Raw genomic sequence first — 7,769 nt, forward strand, 5'->3', positions numbered from 1 at the left:
TCTATATTTCAAGAATTAAGAAAGAAAATGTCATACATGGTAAATTAGAACTTTCAATAACTTCTATTATTAATCTTACATGAAAATGGCGTAAAGCCATAGAATATGGGTGCGAAGATAAACTCCATTCTGTCTCTCTCACTATTGCTCCACGTACATTATCTTCTGGATATAAACGATCTGTAAGGAAGAATTAAAAATGGACTGCAATTAACGAAGATAACGAAATGACTTATGCTAATTGTTGCGTGAATATTTAAGTAAGTGACGGCTCATACATCTTCATAAAGAAAGCGAAGAATATTATGGAACCAGTGAGTTCCTCGTCAATCACATTGACCACGTGAAAAATGTGAGCCTGTTCTTCCATCCGAAACGTATTCCTCCAAGGGTCAGCTATTTTGTCCGTATAGTTGTTTTTGAAAAGACCCAGCGTTTACATGTGGACGCATCTGGTTGGAAAAAGAAGTCCAAGGTTAACATGCCGACCTTGCTTCTGTCCGTGATACTTGTTTTTGTTCATAGTGGGAACCTTTCGATCATGCGAAATTGGGACCATCCACATAATTTCGTGAGAAACCATTACACGTACCTAACACATGCAGCTACGGGCATTTGTCGATTGGATTTGATATGAGATTGATCAAGTTTGACAATTAGCCGTGTCAACTAAGTGACCCTGGAGTTCTCTTAATGCTTGATTTAATTGCTCGTTCGAACTAGATCTAAGCCAATAAAGGCTCGAAGCATATATCAAGACAGCATGAAAGATTAATTTCTTTCTTGGGAAGGAGCCTGCTTGTATAGGCGCATTTGGCCCGCGCTCAAGCCCGGCCTTTTCGGGGAAATAAAAGTTAATTTTCCTTAAGTCCTTTGTGATATTCATTTGTGGTTTCATCTAGCTAGTAACAAAGTTGCCGTCGTAGTACGTATCCGACAAGCAACAGGAAAGCACAGAGTCTTTAGGTCTTGCCCGGCTGATGCGCCGCATGGACCATGACTAGCCTCGCTTGGGATTGAGACTGGGACTGGGACCGGGACTGGGATTGGGATTGGGAAGCTTCGCGGATACCGCCCCTAAAAACAAAAGCATTGTATTCATCGATTGGATCTGAGTCTCCTGTCCTCCCTTTCTCTTAATCATGGGACCCCCAAAAACTTTATGTCCCCATCCTATCAAAACGCCAGCCAAAAAGAAAAAATTAAGAAAAAGCTGTCACTTGAAATGTCACTTCATCGCGGCCGAGTTAGGTATGCTTTTTATTCTATTTCTTGTAAAGAAGAGATGAAACGTTCGGTACTTTTTTAGTGATAAGAATGATGCATTCGAATCTTTTTAGTGCTAGTTATCCTTTTCGCTAATGTGGGGGGCATGAAAAGGGCGTAGAGACTTTGACCGAATGAATAGGGATACGGACCAATTGTTAGATATTTTTTTTCGAAGAAGAGAATCCAATCTAAGATAAATGCTTTTTTCATTCACATGAATGATAAATAAAGAGTATACAATGTACTTGTACATTGAAAATGATGCTCATTTTGATTGGTTTTTGGTCGAAAAATATTACTTTCTTTCACGGTTACTGCATTTATTGATAATTGGCGAGAGATATGTCGGCAATCTCTCGTGTACTCGCTTGGTTACAAATATAATGGGAAACTAAAGTTGTGGTTCTGCGTCGGCCCTTAGAATAGGCAAAATTGATCGACCCATTATATAATTTAGAAAATATTTTCATAAAATATCGTTTTTAGAAAATATTTTCATAAAATATCGTATGTATCTCTTTAGAAAATGAACGAACAAAAATTATTTTCATCATATACGAAAATCAAAATTATTCTATTTAGCTTGCTTAAATTTAATTCCACTTGCAATCCTGACCGTTCCATTTATTTTAACGGCCAATCCATCCCAGATCCAATTTGGCCGAAAGATGAACTAAGGTGAAGTCCCATTAGATGAAAGTTGGACTAAAATTTAATGGTTTGCTATTGAGTTAAGAGGCCACGCAAGAAAGTTTTGGACGCATCTTATGGTCATTTAATCCAAGTCAGAAAGGAATGACTTTATTATAAGTGAAACCACTATGGAAAAACTTAGAGGAATCACTTCATGATAAACAATGTGGGATTTTTCCGCAATTTTACCCAAATTCTGTTGTAAAATTACACTTTAATGTGTAAAGTTCCATCTTTTTTTTTTTTTTTTAATTTCATCCTCTTTTTTACGATACTATGTTTTCTTTTTTCTTTTTCATCTGGTCTCCTGATCTAACTGCTTGTGTCTTCTACCAAGAAGACTCAATCCCCGGATCCAGAGCGCCCTTGTATGCTTAAATGGACGGTTGAGTATCAAGCAAAAGAACAAAAAGAAGCATGGCAATTTAGCCAATTAGTGTACCTTCTAATGCTGACTACCCTAAACTTGAAGTGCGAGATTATTGCATGTACTCAAATATAACGAGAGCATGGATTCAATTAGGCATCATGGAACTCAACAGTGGTGTGCCAAAAATTCAACAATCTAGAAGGACTAGGGAAGTTTATATCGTATGCATGCCATGATACCTCCATATATTTACGTTGGACCCTTTGATCATGCAAAGGAAGATGATAAGCTCACGGTGCATTCACCACCACACATATTGCAGAAAAAACGGTCAACTTGCTTTGCCGGTTTCTCTTTGCTTATTCAGTCTGTCATCCACAAAGCATCGACACCAAGATATGCAGAGAGAAAGATATAGGGAGAATCTTTGTGGTCCCAGTTGCTAATTGCATATCAATGGCACTTTGTGTTTGTGGTAAAGAAGGCACTATTATTCTTGTGAATAATGGATAGCAGCTCTTTGGTGCCCGGAAATTTTGTGAGAAATTATTATATGCGCTAAGTATATGGAAATATTGACATTTGTTGATCGGGTTTCATATAAGCCTCGTCAAGTTCAACTATTAGTTTGTATAAAATTTGGGACCATGGAGTTCTCTTTATGCTCAATGTTGTCGTTTGTTCGAACTAGACCTAATCATAAGTTTAATGACTTTGCCCCAGCCAACAAGGCTCAAAGCACATATCAAGGCAGGCGTGGAGACGTAATTTCCTTTTTGGAAGGAGCCAGCTTGTATAGGTTCGTTACAAATATACAAATTTGCCATTCACTTTGCTCGAGTGTAAAAGGAGTGACTCAAATGTAATGATAACATATCAGGAGACATAATTTCTTCTATTGTCATTAATGAGAAGAACGGGATAAGTCCACTAGTTTGTCTTAGCATTTATGGATGGCCCCGACACTTTATTCCTAAATGTTAAATAAAAAAGTCGAGTTTTAAAACTTCCAGAAATATGGTAATTCAGTCGTTTCAGCTTATATTAGGTGTTATCTAAAAAGTCACGTAGCCTGGGGAATTGGCATGCAATCAAATCACTTGTCCAAGGAAAAGGAAAAGAAGTATGAGAAAAACAAATAATGTAATGAAAAAAGGGGTGTCCAAGTGAGTCAAGTTATTTATCATTGGAAAAATACTATAAATATTCTAAATCTATTTCATTGATACTAATTCGATCATAAACATTTCAAATAAACCAATTTGAAAAAAGGGTTATGGCTATCTTCCAATTTGGACAGAGCCAGTAGGTCCTCACCTGTGGTTGGCAAGGATCACAAATCCTCCCTAAGACCTCGATTACCATTCCAAACATTGCCAACACCCCCACGATCCTTTTCAGTGACAATGCCGGTAGTTTTTGTTTTTTTTTTATTTTTTTTTTTTTTTAACTTTTCGCATTTTTTTGTTTTTTTATTTTAAATTTTTCTTGGATAAAACTTTTGGACTTTTTAAAACTAATTTAATTAATTTTTGCTGGAAAAATTAGATTTAAACCACAACAACGTCATTTAGGTGCTTTAGTTAACATTAATGCCATATAGAACAGCAAAAAATAATAATTATTATTATGTTAACATTTTCCATTAATCAAATTAGATAGCATTCACGAAAAAGCTTGATTACAACAATTTAACATGTTTTAAAATTTAACAGTACTTTTTAAAATTTTTATGATTCAATCATTTTAACAATATGTTTTAAGACTTTTGATACACTTATCCCATGATGATGATGATGATGATGATGATGATGATGATGATGATGATGATAATGATAATAATAATAATAATTAATAAATAGCTTTAATAAATAGCTATGAGCGGTCCACTCGCAAACAAGGGTTCAGTGCCCCTTTGCCAAAACAAAGGTAGGTTAATAACTCTATAAAAATCAAGTTATTTTTACCTATTTTAGGCAACAATTAATGCAATATCTATGAGAAAATATTTGGATTTCCTTCTAATTATTTGGATTTTCCTCGTTTATGCAGAATAATAAGAAATAGAGAAGATAAGGAAAAGAATGGCAAAAATCAGAAATTCAAATAAAAAAGCAATGGAAGATGGATATCAAATGAGTGAATCTTTGATTTTATTTCCTAATGTTATTTGCAAGTGTTGGGAGATAGATATCTTGGATATATCATATGAATAGGAGAACATTGAGAGCCTGAGAGAGCAGATCGTTTTTCATTGTTCTGAGATTTTTTCAAGTATTTTGAAGAGAAGACAAAAGTTGTGACAGAATGTTCAAGATGCTGGATTTGATTTATATTTTTATTTCTTCAACTACTATGTTCTAATTTTCTTTTGTTAGGGCTACGATGTAACCTAACCATGATGATGTGAATTTCATGATTTTTATATTTTACAATTGATTTCATTAATGTGAGTTATATATTATTATGCATAATGCTTTTAAGTGACTGGCCACCACTTGAATGATCTGATGTGCATGTTTGAGACTGAGAAGTGGTAATATACAATTTCTTATTATAATATATCATCATGAATTAAACGTAGATAGAGATATACCACGTTATTTGTGTAGCTTTCGGTGATAAAGTGATTCAAAAGACTCATTGTAAACCAGGAATATTCATAGTTTTTAATACACTTATGTTTATTTTAATTCACATAGAGATATAGTTGATTAATAAATTGAGTAGGTTTGCTATAGCTAGAGATATGATAATAAATAAATTAGGAAATTCCGCTATCACATGTTTGATATTGTTCTTGTACCCACAACAATCTGAAATTCATATTTAGTGATTATGGTGAAATCGGATGCTCTAACATATTTATATGATTGATTTGTTGCATTTAGTTTTCAAATTTAGTTTTTAATTTATTCTAAATTATATTTTGATCCGTTAGATAAATTTTAGAATTAATCTATTTTAGTATTTCATTATTTTATTAATCATCGATCTTCGTAGGACGATACTCTATCTCATCATTATATTACTTGTTCAACATGTTCACTTGCGTTTAGAATTTTACAAACATAGGTCATTCAAAGTATAGAATGACTATCCCCTCAGCATCTTAATTCCCACCTCCATGTGCAAATGGAAGAACTAAGATGATATTAAACTGTTTGATCACTGTTTAGCTAATCTGGATGTACAATACAAGGCCATGTGTGTGTCTCTTGAAATACAAGGCCTGGTTATTGTTCCAAAAAGGTGTTCTCATTCGTAAACCAGATCGAAACAAAAACTAGAAAGCAAGATCACATCTTCGTAGTATATTCAAAAGCCATGGCCACAGCCGAAATGGCTGAGGCAATAGCGTTTTCTTGTATAAACCATTGATAAAATGAACCAAAAGAAGGTCAACCCAGGAAACAAGGTGTTGGCGCCAAATCAGCGAGTCACACATACGAAAGACAAAATACAAAACACTATTCTGTAAGAACATGTTTTGACATAACATGCCATAAGCAAAAGAGCTATGGCTGATATACCAAAATAAATATATCACGGAGAATAGAGTCGTGACAGCCACACAGACCAGCGTGGCATTCTTCATCGTCTTGGCCTCTGATGGCAGGGATTTAGTTGTGTCCTGTTTTCAACAGATGCTGCACCGATCAGTTAATTACCACAACAGCGATTAGGGTAGTTTTCTGTAAGTCTAGGGGTGTTTTTTGTAATACAACTATTAGGGGGATGCCATGTAATTTTACCTGAATTTCGATGAAGTGTGCATAGGCAAAAGCTATGTCACTGAGAGCGTGGAAGCTCCTCCATATCTTCTGGGTCTGAGTGACGGTGCCAATGCTTATCCCCGTGAGACTTCCCTTGAATTTGCCATTTTCAAGTTGAGATTTGAGAAAGACAAGATATGAGCTATAGTCTCAGGCTTTCTTCTACTCGATCTTTTAATTTAATCATCACATTACATGCTCATACATCAAAAAATAAAAATAAAAATTGAGGGTACAAAGATGTGCTTGCAACCTGCGACTTTTGCAATGCTGAGGGCAAGTCCGATAGTTGAATAAGTGAACGACATGACGGTTACCACGATGCGAAACCACCACAGCCGGTCAAATTTTGTGATTTGGGACAGAACGATCTTGATGACTCCAGACCCAATCATGTATGGATTGCTACTCTTGCGGCAAGGACTATTATCATCTTTTTTATTGAAGCAGTTTGATCGTTCAATTGCCCTAATCGATTAAACATTTAACAAACCAAAATTAAACAAAAACCTCACATCCAATTAACAACTCAAAATCCAGATTTTCTTTTCATTTTCTTTGTTATTTAACTTGGATTCGAGTATAATCAAATTCACCACTCACGTCATGCTTATGGAGAATGCAATGGTGCACCCAATGGCAACCCCACAAAGGTTCAGGTACTGAACTAGTCCACATAACTTCGCTTTTGTACCACCTGCAAATATTCAAAAGAAGAGAAGAGAAGTGAGAAAATTCAATTGAATGAAGGGGAGAAAATATATGGTGGGAGACCACTTTCCTTTTTCTTTTTTTTAAAGAAAATATTTGGATTATTACCAGGAATGGAGCGGACTGCGTCCTTGTAAGTGCAGTTTCGCTCTCCAATGTCAGAGTTCCCGCACCGATAACTAGCGGCCATGAGGGTTGAGGTGCTGTATGTAATGAAAGAGAACAAAAACATCACTGTCGGCCCGGCGATCCACCCGAGCTGCGCCGTGGCCTATGCCAGAGATAGAACTTCGGGCCGACAGTGATGTTTTTGTTCTCTTTCATTGTGATCATGTGAGCATTGGCCGTCCACGTAGTCCCCAGGTTGAACCATGACAAAGAACCATACAAGAATTACATTTATTAGGTAAAACCTCACTCTCCGATTTCTTTCGGTAATCAAAAAATGAAAAGGAAAATGAAAAAAAAAAAAAAAAAAAAAAAAAAAGATTTGAGGCAAGCTTTCTGAACGAGGCTTTGTTACACGAAATCGCCAATAGAGATAGAAGAGAGTTTGATCATAAATTAAAAGATTGTAGGTGCTTGTTTCTTGCTCACCAGTTTGTTTGAGACGGCCATCGTCTCCGAAGCATCTGGAGCCACCACCTTGCCGAGGCAGATCAAGCGAAACCCTGAAACTAGTTCTGCTCTGAAGCATCTTTGTATCACCAAGATCAAATGAATGCAAAAGAGTATGAGCTGAGAAGAAAAGGTAGAAGTCATTATGTATGGATAGTACGAGCTAAGATGAAGGAGTAGAGGTCGATATACATAGAGAGGGAGAAGCCGGGTGGTGACTTGTTTTGCCTCGTTTCTACAAAGAAGGAAAAATGGTTTTTTATTCCACGTGGTTTTGATCTAGAAGGAAAGGGTTTTCGTTCTTTCCCAAGTCAACAAGGTTTTGATCTAGA

General features: G+C 35.9%; 1 pseudogene; it reads right to left on the bottom strand.

Moving 5' to 3' along the window:
- Positions 1–962: 962 nt before the first annotated feature.
- On the bottom strand, positions 963–7,192 carry LOC104452368 (annotated as a pseudogene).
- Between the last annotated feature and the right edge of the window lie 577 nt (positions 7,193–7,769).

The sequence above is a fragment of the Eucalyptus grandis genome, chromosome 7 (assembly GCF_016545825.1).
Source record: "Eucalyptus grandis isolate ANBG69807.140 chromosome 7, ASM1654582v1, whole genome shotgun sequence".
Classification (NCBI taxonomy): domain Eukaryota; kingdom Viridiplantae; phylum Streptophyta; class Magnoliopsida; order Myrtales; family Myrtaceae; genus Eucalyptus; species Eucalyptus grandis.